The following is a 14864-nucleotide window of genomic DNA, read 5'->3' as shown; positions in this document are numbered from 1 at the left end:
TTTTTTTTTTTTAAATAACATTTTTTTCTTGGGTTTTGGAGGATCGGGGGTCGGGGTGATTCGTGGGTTTCAATGGCGGTGGGTTGGGAGTGAGTTTAAGTGTTGATGGTGGCCAATTGCCAATTGGGGGTGGTGGATCGATGGCTAGGGTGGTTTGTGAGTTTCAATGGTGGTGGCTTGTGGGTTTTGGTAGATGGGTTTTGATATTGATTTTGAGGTAGTTGATGGTGGCTATTGGTGGTTGGGTTTGTAGTGGCCTAGTGGTGGTTGGTCTAAGGTTGTAAACAAGCCAAGCTTTGTCGAGTAGTGCATGTTCAAGTTTGGCTTGTCAAGAAAAGTTAAAAGCTCAATCTTGGCTTGAGCTCATGACAAGCCTAAAAATAGTGTTTAAACTTGAGCTTGTGGGAAAGCTAAAAAGCTTGAGCTTGGCTTGGCTTGGCTTGATTAATTAGTCAAGCCAAGCTCAAGTTTAAACTCGAGTTTAGGTCAAGCTTTTGAGCTTGAGATCTAAAAAAATTACATTATCATATGCTTAAATCAATAAAATTAAGAAAAAAAAATAGCATACTTATTTTATCATACGTCTAGTTCTACTTATGATTAGCTATTATTTAAATTAAAATTTTACATAATTAAATTCATTCATTCACCACTCATTGTTTACAACTTCAGCAAATATTTAAAATACAAAATTTACATTCACGTTAGATGGTGAAGAATTAGAAAAATACTTATTTGTAACTATTATGAATGAGAAAATACTAACATGTTTCATAACTTTACATGATTGATGGGAAATGATCATATGTGGCCCACTTAAATAACTAATATATTTTTAAATATAACTATAGTTTATAGTAGTTCTTGGTCAGTTTAGAAGGAAGGAAAAAATTAAGGTAGTGGGTAGTTCCCATATTGGCCATGTTATTATTAAGATATATGTAATGAGTATATTTAGCTAACATATATAAACTTATAAATGATTTTATGCTTGAATTGTTATGTATGAAGCCTAATAGCTCACGAGCTTGTTCATGAACAAATATTTTTGTTTGGGCTTAGCTTGTTTAATAAACGAGCCTAAAAATAAGGCTCAAGTTTGGCTTATTTATAAATAAACATGAACAAGCTTTTTATCGAGTTGAGCTCGAGTTGTTCATGATTGGCTTGGTTTATTTACAATCCTATGATTGGGTTTATGGTGGTGACTGTGGTGGTTGGGTTGTCTGAAAATATGTTCTTACATGCAATACCAAACACTGAAAATAATTTTTTGGCAAAATTTTCAAAACACAAAAAAAAAAAAACTGAATATATTTTCCTTTTCGTAAAATATTTTCAACTGAAAATATTTTAAACTCAGAAAACATTTTACATATTGCCAAACACCTCCTAAAACTTATTATGTATTGATTTATTTTTCTTATAAAATAACTGAATTTAAAAAAAAAAAAAAACAAACACATAATTGGTTATTATTGGTAAAACATAAAGTAGTACACAAACAGAGGTACATAAAATTTATATTAAAAAAAGAGACAGGAAGTTTTAGAGTCTATTTAGGAAAAACTTATTTAACTGAAATTGAAAACTTTTTATTAAAAGTATTGTAGATAAAACTAAAAGATAATCAAAATAGTACAGTGAGACTCACGAATAGTACTAAAAAATGTAATAGGACCATAAATAGTAATAAAAATAAATTAAATAGTAAAAAAATAGCAAGACAATGTGCGTTTGGATACCGTTTATTTTGCTGAAAATTGAAAACACTATAGCAAAATAATTTTTAAATGTGTGAATAGTGTCATTGACCCATTTTTAATGAGAGTTTTTGTGAAAAAAGAGGTTTGTGGGTCCCATGAACAGTGCACAAAACCCGCTAACAGACACATTTTAGTGGAGGTGGAAGCTTGTCAAAGAGGTAGTGGGTCCCGTGCACAGTACATGGGACCCATTGACAGACAACATCCCACGTGACAGAATAATAATAATAAAAAAAAATAAAATAAAAAAAGAAGAAGAAGAAGGAAAACGCAGAAATGTGAAATGTTGGATGCATCATCCATATCCAAACGTAGGCATAGTTTAAAGCTATGTTTGGATTGCATTTTTGGCTCATGCGTCTACGTTTGCTGCCTCTTTTTTTTATAAATTTTTTAATTTTTAACTAACGTCTCTTGCATTGTTCATGGGATATGAACAATGCATTAAGGCTTATCTACAGTGTTTTTGTGTGAACAGTAACTCAGAAATTATTTTTTTATTGTTTTCAGTTTTTAGTTTTCAGCAAAATAAGCGGTATCTAAATACACACTAAAAAGGCTTGATGAGGATCTTGGACTTTATTTCGAATTTTTTTTTTTACCATATTTTAAGTTTTAGTTTTAACCGACGAATCTAGTTATAAATTCCCTTCCGTATATTAGGGATGAAACCCACGAATCTAGTAGTATGTAATAAGGGAAAGTGAAATGACCAGCAAGTAAGCTGTCACTCTCACTCATACTGATATAGAAAATGGTAAAGGATATGGGTAGTTTTGTCACTGCACCTTTTACTTTTTCCACTCCTTTGGCTTTGATCATGTGTCTTCTTCTTCTGGCTTCTGCAGCAGCAGGAGATAAGCTAAGCTAAACCACCGCCAATGCAACAATGGCGGAGCCAAGAATTTATTTTTGGAGGGTCATGTATAATTATTTTTTTGTGTGAGTATGAAATGTAAAATAGTAATGTACAATAGTTCATAACTGAATATGTATAAACCAAAGTACATTTAATTAAGATTAAACAATCATGAGATTTTAACCAAATTATCACTTATCTATATTCTATATATTAATACTAAAAGTTGAAGTGTATCATTTAATGTTGCTACGCTCACGTTGAGCCACATCAACAGCCATGTCATTTCCTTCATCTTTTCTGAATTTGTCCTATAATTTTAAAATAGTTTTTATCAATTTTAAAATACTAATACATAGAAAATAATTTCCAACTCTATGTCTCTATCTCTATCATAAAGTCCACTTCTTACATATTTAATTCCACCATAAAGCCCAATCCCAAAGCTTTTCAACTGAAACCTTTGTGAAACCCTTTGTTTTCTTCCTTTCTTTTTGTTGCAAGCACGTCACTTTTTTTTTTTTTGTAATCTTTATTGATTGTTTATTTGAAAATTAATTCTTAGTGGCAAATTTGATGCAAACGTTTGAGTTTCACCGTCTGCTAACCATTTGGCATAGGATAAAAAAAAAATTTAAAAAAAAAAAAACCTGCTAGAAAAAGAGATATAATCCACAAACGTTTAAGTTCCACTATCTGCTAAACTTTTGGCACAGGATATATATTAAAAAAAAAAAAAACTGCCAGAGAAAGAGATATAAACAAACATATATCAATAGAGATTAGGGAGCATCCATGATTCACAGAGAGAGAATCCGATATGATGCAGAGAGAGTTGGAGAAAGATCTAAGGGAGGCCTCTTCACTACTGTCAGACTAGTCTCCCTCCATCTTCCGGTTCCACACAGTTGTCTGTAAGTTTTAATTTCTTGAAAACTTAAGAATGGTGCTAGGGTACAATCATGGGTGTAATCTTTTTCAATATCCGACCTAGGCTTGATGTCAAACCATTTTTCTCGGTAATTTTCAACAAATATCTTATCATACTGTCTTCAACTAATCTCTTATCCTATTGTCTTCATATAGGTTTGTTGTCAATTTAGGGATTTGTTGAAACCAGGGAAACAACCTAGATGATCAAATTCTACTTGAATTGTTTCTAGGTTTTGTTCCTTTGCTTTCATGAGTTTCAGTTTCATGTTTTTTTTTTTTTTTTTTTTTTTTTGGCTTGCTATTTTGGTTATTAGAGAAGAAGAGAAGGCAGTGGAGCAAACATAGGCCAAGAAGGTAAAAAAATTTTTCAAATCCACAATGATTACAAGGTTTCATTCCTCAATAGGTATTTCCCAAAAAAACTAAAAAAATTTGCTAGTATTTTCATGCTATGAGAATTCCTTGCTTTTATGAATACAGGTACATGATGTTTAGTGCTTCCTCCAACTTTATAACTGAACACTTCTCTTCACTTGTGTCAAATCCACATGTTAGGGGCTTGAGTGAGTTTGGTTGATTCCATGATGTTATATTATTCTACAACAAATTTGAAACTATAACCTTGATTTTGACACTGAGAAGAAATGCAAGCCTTTTGTTGTAAAATTAGTCTCTGTCACATTCCAAAGTTGGTGATGATAAATACCTATAAGCCATTACTTTTAGTTGCAGAGAAATTATTAATCTATCAACTATCAAACTATTTGACTAAGGCAAATAACATTTGAGCTGATAATGGCTTTTTCTTTGCATGTTTCCCTCATTAGGCACATCTCTTAGGCCTGTTTAGTTGCCCACGAATCAAAACCATTCATATTTTGTATAATACTACATTCACAAATTGTCACTATAGTGGATAGAATGACTTATTTGTGCAAATTCATGAAATGCCACTCCAATTTTTTTCATTGAAATAAGTTATATGGTCTCACATTTGGCTATGTTTTATGCTACATCATTTGTTGTTTGAAATAAGTTAATGGTTTTTTGTTTTACTATAATGTGGATTTTAGCAAAAGATATTTAATTTTGTTTTGAGAAAATTGGAATATGTTTGAATTCAAAAATGGCTTGAGAGAGAGGTTACGATTAGTTCAAAAACCCTTTTATGATTGTCCAACCCTATATGCATATAAGCATGCAAGGTTGTGTGTATATTTCTAATTGGGAGTAATTAATTTCATTAAATGTCTTTCTTATAATTGGAGGGTATTTTTTAAAATTGTAGGTTTGGAGAATTGACGGGTTTTTACTTGAGTTCTTCTATGACGTAGAAGGTACATTTTTTGATGTACCATAGTATGCATTCTTTGGCAAAGATGTTGTTGAGTTGGGGGATTGCCATTCTTTGTCGCTTGGAGTTTTTGAAATGGTTAATGATGTTTTTACTTTAATTTTAGGAGTTTCCTCTTACCTATTTTCTTTATTTGGCCCTTTGTCTTACTAATCTATATATATATATATATATATATATATATATATATATATATATAAAACCGAATCCTTTGCTAGCACCACAATTTTTCACGTCAGCACAACACAATATTTAAAAAATAAAAAATTAAATTAAAAACACTATTTTTCTCTCCAAAACCTGATACTTATCTTCTATTTTTATTTTTCTTTTTTTCGGATAAAATCTGATATTTTAAGCTAACTTTAATCTAAAGATTATTATTTTAAAAAAAAATTATTTTTCTTTTTTTGGATAAAATCTAATATTTTAAGCTGACTTTAATCTAAAGATTTTTTTTTTTTTTTTTTAAATCTGCAATAAAAGGATAAGTGTCTGCTTTATTGCAATAAACCCAAAAACAAAGTTAACTAATTTTTTAGAAACCCTACAACCAAACTTCTTGAACCCTACGTTATAGAATATAATTTTTTTATTTCAAAATCTTTTGATTATGCGTTAATTTATTTTTTGCTATTATATATTAGATAACAACAAAAAATTATATATGCCACAAAGATGATTATTAAAAAAAAAAAAAATCTGCAATAAAAAGATAAGTATCGGCTTTATTGCAATAAACCCAAAAAAAAAAGTTAATTAATTTTTTAAAAACCCTACAACCAAACTTCTTGAACTCTACGTTATAGAATATAATTTGTTTATTTCAAAATCTTTTGATTATGCGTTAATTTATTTTTTGCTATTATATATTAGATAACAACAAAAAATTAAATATATATCACCATATGCCACAAAGATGATTATTTATAAAAAAAAATAATAATAATAAAAATAAAAAACTGCAATAAAAGGATAAGTATCGGCTTTATTGCAATAAACCCAAAAAAAAAAGTTAATTAATTTTTTAAAAACCCTACCAAACTTCTTGAACTCTGCGTTATAGAATATAATTTTTTTTATTTCAAAATCTTTTGATTATGCGTTTATTTATTTTTTTTGCTATTATATATTAGATAACAACAAAAAATTTAAAAATGCATTTTTGCATTAGTTATTGCAATAACTGAACATGTTTAGCAGATTTCAACGGTTATACCATGAATTATATATTCTTTTAAAGATAACCTATTTTTCTCTTGTATTTCTCTATTGTGTAGTCATAAATATATATTTTTTGTTTCAAAATTTTCTAGGCAATGAATCTTCTTATTCTTTAATATTTTTTGGCATTTCGAGAATTTTAATATCTGAAATCAATTGGTAGATTTTTCACAAGATATTGCACGTTCAAACAATGACTTCTTTATCAAATCGTAATAAAAATTGAAGTGAAACAGGAGAAATTCATGAAATAGTATAGTTTCATAATCAATTTTAAATTTTATATAATTATTTTAGTCTATTAAACAAACAAGTAGGTTTCCGTGCATAGCACGGGTTTGCGATTAGTCTACTTAAAATTTGTTCTTTTAATTTAAGGTTTTTTGAGCCAGGTTTGATCTTATTGAAATAAAAAAAAAGTTTCTGAGTAGGGTATGCTTCTTTAGTTTTAGATATTAGTTTCAGCATGTCAATGTTTTTTAATTACTGTTTTGTTTGTATATTTTGCTTCTATAGTTTCTTTTTTCTTTTTTTGGGTTTCTTCATTGCATGTTATATAATTTATTTGGAGTTTGATATTAGAATTCATGTTTATTTTATGAAATTTTAACATTATGTTTGAATATTTAATTTATTTTATTTTATTTCTGGAGCCTAATTAATTTAGTTTTGCATATAATTCTAAACATAAAAAGCCAATTAGGACTAGACGTGGTGCATCATTGAACATAAGTATAGGATTTAGAGGTCGGCTTGGTACAATTATATTTAGCTTCCACAAAACAAGTCACTATGGTAGTTGTAAATACTATAGTATGGCCCATCTTTTTTTGGTTTCAAGTAGTCACAAATCACATAAACCCCAAAAAAATTTTGATTCCATTCTTTTTTGGCAAAATCTTTTTGTTGATAACAATATATTCCTATGAAACTAAAGCCCCAGTTGTTTCCAATTGATGATGGCACTCAAAACAAAAAATTAATTTTTTGATAAGTGAGATTTAAAGTAAATAAAAACCTTATGAGTGTAGTATGAGATTTTAGTAGCACAATCATTTTCAATACATAAAATTAAATTCATTGCTTTCCATATGATTTAATTTTCACAGCATAATTAAGCATAATCCTCACATGAAGCTTTTTGTGTGTGTGTGTGTGTGTGTGTGCATTGTTAATTTTTAATTGTCATGGTTGTTTGTAGTTCTTTTGGGTACTAATATATATTTGTCTCAATTTCGTGATAATTTGATGAGCATTTTCTTTCAATGTTGCTTTTAATTTTTTTTTTTATAGGTTTGGGAAGAATTTTAGATTTGCATTTTCTTTTTCTTTTTCTTTTCCAGCTAAAAGGAATTGCTTCTTTTAAATTTTTCAATAAAAAGCTGAGGTTTTGGTTTTTCTTTCATCAAGCCATTGACTTAGGCTGCTTAGATTTTGTGCAAAATGTGACTTTTACTTGAAACCACCAACTAACAACTTTCAATCTACAAAATTTTTGATACACATGAGATGGGATATAGAAGAAGGATGCTTGGGTCAAACCATTAGGTGGAATGCTGTCATGGCATCGAGCAATCGTGGTAATTCTTGCTGCTACTATTGGCTTGCAAGAAGTAATGGGAGGACATGCACTGTTATAGCAGTGATTTATCTAGAGAGTTTAGTTTGATTTGCATTCTGGTTATTGAAATGTTCTCTCAAACATCACTATGTTAGCTTTTGAAGTTACTATTTCTATATAAATTTTTTTTCTTCTTTCAAATGGCCTATTGTAGTAATTGTGGAAATTGTTATCAGATGAATAAAAGTATCCAGGGTGTGCAACGATTTGCTATTCAAGATCTGATGATTAGTAAGTATTTGGTTCCAAGAATACTAAAGCCAAGAGTGGGAAGTAGTTGCAGAATTTTTTGGGACTGTTTGCTTTTGTGGCCAAATGTCAATTGGGCAAGAGCTTTTTATGTGATGTTATGCATCTAAGTACACATTGAAAAGGTGTTTGGCATGGTAGCAGCATGAAATTGAGACAACTAATAATGAAATTGAAAATTGGGAAATGATTTGTTTGCGCTTTAGAAGCAAGTTGAATCTAGATTGGCTCTTTAGTTAAAGGATCATGTAGAATAATTGTTCAACTTTTTCTTTACATTTTTTTTTTTTTTTTTTTTGTGTTGAAAAATGTGATGCAAACGTCAATTGGTGTATAATGTCATTTTGGTAAACTCTGTTGACAGTAACCCCTCTAATTGGCCATTGAAACGAAAGTGCATAAATATTAACCATAAGCACATTCAATCCAAATAAACTACACTCTTAAGAACTTATCACGGTTGGTTTTACACTCTCTTTTGGACCCAAACACATTATACCATTAAAAAAAGTTTAAAATGTGATTAAAGTATAGCTTTACAACTCAAAATGATGTTATACCTCTTTTCTTCTTTTTAATTTGTAATTTTAATTTTAATTTTCAATAGAATGTAATTTATGGTGTCCACTACACAATGATTACTCTTTATAGAATAAAAGAAAGATTAAATCTATCTTTCAATAGCTTTTCTATGCATCGCATGGGTTAGCGACTAGTTAAATAAAATGACTGAGATTTAAAAAAAAAAAATACTAATAGTCCAAAGATTGCTAAATAAAAGACAAATAATTATTTAAATGTCAATACATAAAAAAAAAAAAAATATATATATATATATATATATATATAATAAACAACAACTAAATACATATGTATATATTGTTTATAATATATTGATTATTATAATAATAAATAATATATTATAAGAAATTTAAAAAAGAAAGCAATTAAAAAAAAAAACTAAACAAAGAAAATACAAATACCTGGAGCACACAGCACAAGCACAAAAGCTTCACAAAATTGAGGGGCCCACAACAATAAGTTATTGACAATGATAATGAGAAATGGACAAAATTAATCGCTCTTTATTGTCTAAATTCAACACATAGTACGTTTACCAAAGAAAAATTGAACACATAATACATACATTACACTATTGCAATTCTGGAAAGTGCAAAACCTTTACTTTTAAACAAAGAGACAAAACTTTTACTTTTAAACAGAGGGATGAAAAGCAAAGAAAAAAAAACGTATCCAAAAAAAAAAAAAGATAAAAAAAGAAAGAAGAAGAGGGCAAAGACAGTGCAGTGGCGAGAAGGACTGAAGGAGGCTGAAGGCAAAGAGAAAGAACTAAAAGAAGAAAAAGAAGAAGAATGCAAAGCCCAAGTCCTCAACGGAGGCAGAGAGAGTGAGAGAGAGAGAGAGAGAGTCACCTGTGTAAGTCTGTAAGAAAGATTTTTTTTCTGTTCTGCAAGACTGCTGCAACTGTGTGGCCGTGTGGGAGAGACAAAGTTTCAGACTTTTCAATATTTTTGCTGTGTACAAGTAAGCCTTAGATGTATTGGGATGAAAATTAGAATTTTTTTTCCCTTTTATTTGTTGAGGTAGTTGTTAAAATACTTATGTTCATTTTAAAGATGCTATATGTATAATTATTGAAATTTTTTGACATGTATTTGTGGATTGTATTTTATTTAAATGAAAATTGTATTTATTTTTAGACTTTATATAGGTATATTATCAGGGATGGGGCCAAAATGACAAGATTATTTAAGAATTTTCAAATTATTTAAGATATTTTAAAAAAAAAAATTTATAAATTTTTTCAAAAATTTTGGGGGCGCCAAGGCCCCCTTTGGTTCTCAAGTGGCTCCGCCACTGCAATGCAGTGCCATCATGAGTCATGACCACCCTTTCTTTAGATCTGATGAGTTTTTCATGGCCAAAACCAACTCCACCCTCACATAATAGCTTCTTCACAACTACACGTGCCACGTCACCCACACTCTTGGAAAGAATTTTATCTTTTTTTCTTATTTAATTACTTTATCAGATTGTGACCCAGTTGTTGTTGTTTCCTTAAATGGATGGTTCAAATATGGAATTCAGTTTATAACTTTAACTGGGTCAGAATTTTTTTTTTTTCCTTTTGGGGTTAAATTAATAATTGGTGTTGATATGTTTGTTTGCTTTTTTGGGTGATTTGCACTGTCACAAAATGGATATGGTGATTTGTTTGAATAGTTATAAAAGAAGAGTAGTTTAGTTGATGGTATTAGCTATTCTAGTTTTTTATTTTTTATTTTCATTTGTAGGCTAGCTCCAGTGAAAACAGATTGTACTGAAAAGAAACCCAAAGCTGCTTCCAACAACAACAAAAAAAATCAGGTGCTTTTCCTTTTCTTAAACTTATCTTATAAAAATCCCAGCAACCAAAAATCAGATTCTTCAATTCCCATTTCCTGTTTCTGTAATTTGACTGTTAGGATGTACTCTATTTCTTGGCTTTTCAAAATATATTGTTAGGCAAAGATATATGAATGATCTACACTGATTGCCTTTTGCCTTTTTTTTTTTTCCCTATATATCTGTTTATGTGCTAATAGTTCTAGTTAAATGGCACATCTTCCCTTTAGAAGTAAGGTAGAGGGTGAGGTTGTGAGTTTACGACCTATTAGGTTCGTGTGTAATTACTGATAATATATCATACATCGTTTTATGAATTGTTATGTTTCTAGAGTTTTGTGTAGGTGGAGTAGATGATTGGGGAAATAGTTATGAAGATTTGGCATAATTTAGTAGTGAGGTCTTGATGGTCCAATAATTTTTTTTGGTGAATCTTGGAGAAAGTTGATTTGACGTAGGTTTTTTTAGAAATTCAACACTAAATTAGTATTCTTGGTAAGATCTTGAAGGGTTTATGTATAGGATTTAATGTTTAAGGGCTTAAGTAAATAAAATATTAGATTTTGAATGGACATGGAGGGAATTGATGGTTGTTTACGGAAGAGTTGAACAGAGAAACAAAGAAGAATAAAACCTAGGTTTCCTAAGAAATCACAATCAGGAATGAGAAGGCAATCACACCCTCAAAGTTTAAAATAAACTGCTCCAATTTTATTAAATTCAATCTCTCTATATATTTTTATTGATAACATAAAGAATCTTATATAGGCTATTGCTAATCCTACTCCTAGAAAGACTAGACTAAAAAATAACTAAGGAAAAGTATTTAAAAGACTTTTACAAGAAGTAGGAAATTAAACAAAATTGAAAGGACTCCAAAACATAAAGGAAGACTCATGGGCCCTTAAGATTCTTTGCTCTAATAATGCATTAGAATAAACAAAGTCTATTATGAATTCCTTTTGTAATGATCATCGTATTATTCATCAAAGTAATTGTGCTCACACCTTTTAACAAAATAGTGTTTTTGAGTGCAAGCACCGTCACTGATTTGTTGGATGTTGCTCGCACCTTGTTATTCAATATAAAGTGCCATCTAATTAATCATATGCCTTCTGGAATTATAAGTCTCAATTTTTTCTTTTATATCCTAATCGTTAATTAAGGAAATAATATAGAGTATGATTTCAGATAGAATAGCATAACAAAAAAGAATATATGTGGCTGACACTAACTAGTTTGTTAAGGATTTATGGTCAACCTCAAAATTTTGGGACTAAAATGTGTGGTTGTTGTATCCTAATGGTCCTTTTTCCTCCCTGCTTACTCCTCATATGTTTGCTTCTGTTGCCTTTGTTTATGTCTTTGATTTCGATCAAGATAAATTATCTCCTTAGGCTCGTGTGTTTTCCTTTGGTACTCAATACTCAGAATTGTTATCATTGTTATAGTCGTGAGTCTCATGGATACTTCGTAAATGCTGCTGTTAACTTTTTGGGTCAACCCCATTCTTTTCTTCACCAGATCAGAATTTGTCTCTTGATGTCTTCTCCAATCATAATGGGGAGTCTCCCTTCCCTTCCCTTACTCTTCCAATATCTCTATTGAGTATAAACATGTTAGACATAGGGGTGTCAAATAGATGGATTTGAGGTGCGTATAATTAGGTTGGGTATACAAAACCCATTTACTCATCATTACCCATATAATTATTGATAGAATCCCTTTTTTTTTTTTTTCTATGACATGAAACTGTACCTGCATTTTGATCATATCCTATCTCCTTTGTCTTCAGCTTCTTATTCCAAAAATTATTTTCCTCTTTTTCTTGGATAAGTTTTTCACTTAAATTCTGTTGGCTGAAAAAAATGAAATATATTCAGCATAATGACGTTGGGTGGTCCCTTGCTTCTCTCTCTTTTCCCTCCCTTTGCCTTGTATTTGATTTGGGTGCAAAAGGTATACCCTTTTACACTGTAAATAGACGGTTAAGGATTTACATCAACTCTCTGGAAACTCTCCACTGTCATAAGGCAGACAAAACAATACAAATTCCTTACAATTCTATCTAAAATTTCAATGCTCAAGTACCTTCTTATACCAGAAAGTCCCCCCTCCCCCTCCCACCCCTAAAAGAATCTCGAAAACAATTTTCCTTGTATAAGTTTTTTGGGAAAACATTTTTCTAGGAATATATTTGTACTGTGTCTTCTGCTTTGTATTATACTATTATAAGTTTCTTTACTATCTGTTGTAGGCACGTGAAAGAGGAAGTATCTGCTGAGGTGGTTCAATCACTATGGAGTCATGTAATTGCATTGAGCCGAAATGGCCGGCTGATGAATTGTTGATGAAGTACCAATATATTTCAGATTTCTTCATTGCACTTGCTTATTTCTCTATCGCTCTAAAACTGATCTACTTTGTCAAGAAATCGGCAGTGTTTCCATATAGATGGCCGGCCCTTGTTCAGTTTGGTGCTTTCATAGTGTTGTGTGGGGCAACGCACCTCATTAATTTATTGACTTATACCATGCATTCGAAAACTGTGGCGATAGTAATGACCACTGCAAAGGTTTTGACTGCTGTGGTTTCATGTGCAACTGCCCTCATGCTTGTGCGTATTATTCCTGATTAAACCAGAGAACTGTTCTTGAAAAACAAGGCTGCAGAGCTTGATAGAGAAATGGGCTTGATTCGTACACAAGAAGAAACAGGCCGTCATGTGGTTCACCCATGAGATCAGAAGCACCCTGGATAGGCATACTATACTGAAAACCACTCTTGTTGAACTGGGTAGAACTTTGATGTATGCATGCGCTATACATTTTCAGATGGGAAAACATATCAGCTATGAATATCTTATGTGATGTTTTCATATAATGGTAAAGAAGCTGAGTCCTAGACATCCTGAATGACCCTTGATGCTAGATGTGTGAATGGAACTAAGAATTGCTTTTGAAAGGGTGGAAGCAGATATATATTTGTAGGAAATAGCTATAATCTATACTTGCTTCATGTCATATAGGGAATGTATGAAGTTTAACGAATGAGTCTTGCAGAAGGAGGCTTGATTAGGTTGCAAAGTGTTTTTTATGTTGCTCTTTGTAATATTCATAATGACCCTACAATGAGTTTGAAACCACCATGCGCACTTACGATTATCTAACTTTGATAACCAAACCCTTGCCCTTCTATAACACTTGCTCAGTAAAATAACCTATATATATGGGCAAAACTTTTTTTTTTTTTTTTTTTTTTGAGAATACTAAATATTTTTAACACACACACGGGGGAGAGGGGAGAAGGTCTTAAAGAAACTTATAGTGGTGTATATTCAAAAGGGCCTATATATGGGCAAAACTTAGATACAATATTTATGTGTTGTTTCTTAGGTTCTCCTCTTAAAATTTTGTTATGTAGATTTTTTTTCATGGGAAGAAAGAATATTTTTTAGTTAAGTAATCACATGACAGAATCTTAAGAGAGGAACCTAAGAAACAACACTTAAGGTACTGTACCTAAGTTTTGTTCTATATATGGATATATAGATTATAGATTATAGGTACACACACATAGGGTTAGGTTTAAATTACACCTGGTGTAATTCTAAACTATATTACACCACTCAATATGTTTTTATTGGATGAGAATTTTGATGAATCCACTGTTGGATTAAATTTTCTTCTACTTTACATACTTGCAAAATTTCAAAATGATTTGAGATCTATATCATTGATCAAATGTTTAAATTTCAACTACTTGTATTTAAAATTGTGTATAAAATATGGGTTTCTAAAACGAAAAGTAATTGGCATCCAATCGGCATGAAACTTGGTATTTTCAAAATATAAACCCAATAAAAAGTTACTTTGCATTGTAACATAGCTTAAAATTATAACAGGTGCAATTAGAACACACACACACACTTAAAGATCAAAAGCCCATGCCCTAGTACAGAGAATGTGTATAAGAGAAAACACAATAGTAGGTGATTGCATATAGTTGTACACATAACTGACTATTGTCTTAGAGAAGCTGATTTCTATGTTTTCGCATTAGAGAACGGAAATTACTAAAAGTTACATAACCTTTACAAACAAATCCCCTCACCTCCAACTATTGAATTATAAAGAAAAAAAAATTGACAAGGCAATGAATGCGATTGATGGACAGTAATTGAGAGAGCAGTCAATGGAATTAATAACATTTTAATGGCTATATAGTAAAACTTGTAGTATCCATCGCCCTTAGATAATAACTTTGATTATATATATAAAGATACACTAGGTGGATAGGTGGCACGAAAGAGTTGGTCACATGTTGCACCTTATTGCAATGGCGAGTGTCTTCCACCAAAAACCACATGTCTTTAAGTTTTGGGTCCAAGAGTTAGTCTTTCCACACACAAAAAAAAAAAAAAAAAAAAAGGGCAAGGTTGTCTACTAATCA

The 14864-nt window shown here is 30.7% G+C and overlaps 1 protein-coding gene and 1 long non-coding RNA gene across 4 annotated transcripts in view; both read left to right on the top strand.

The window, feature by feature from the left end:
• The window catches only part of LOC126707910 (F-box protein SKIP31), a 44167-nt gene that overhangs the window by 27523 nt on the left and 1780 nt on the right, over positions 1-14864 (top strand). The gene's annotated exons all lie outside the window — the stretch shown is intronic.
• Positions 9261-13376, top strand: LOC126707914 (uncharacterized). Its single transcript, XR_007649163.1, has 3 exons — positions 9261-9551; positions 10322-10394; positions 12670-13376. It is a non-coding gene; the product is annotated as an uncharacterized LOC126707914 (long non-coding RNA).

Source organism: Quercus robur, chromosome 12 (genome assembly GCF_932294415.1).
Source record: "Quercus robur chromosome 12, dhQueRobu3.1, whole genome shotgun sequence".
Lineage (NCBI taxonomy): Eukaryota > Viridiplantae > Streptophyta > Magnoliopsida > Fagales > Fagaceae > Quercus > Quercus robur.
Note: the sequence above shows the minus strand (reverse complement) of the source record. Positions and strands in the feature narration are given on the sequence as shown.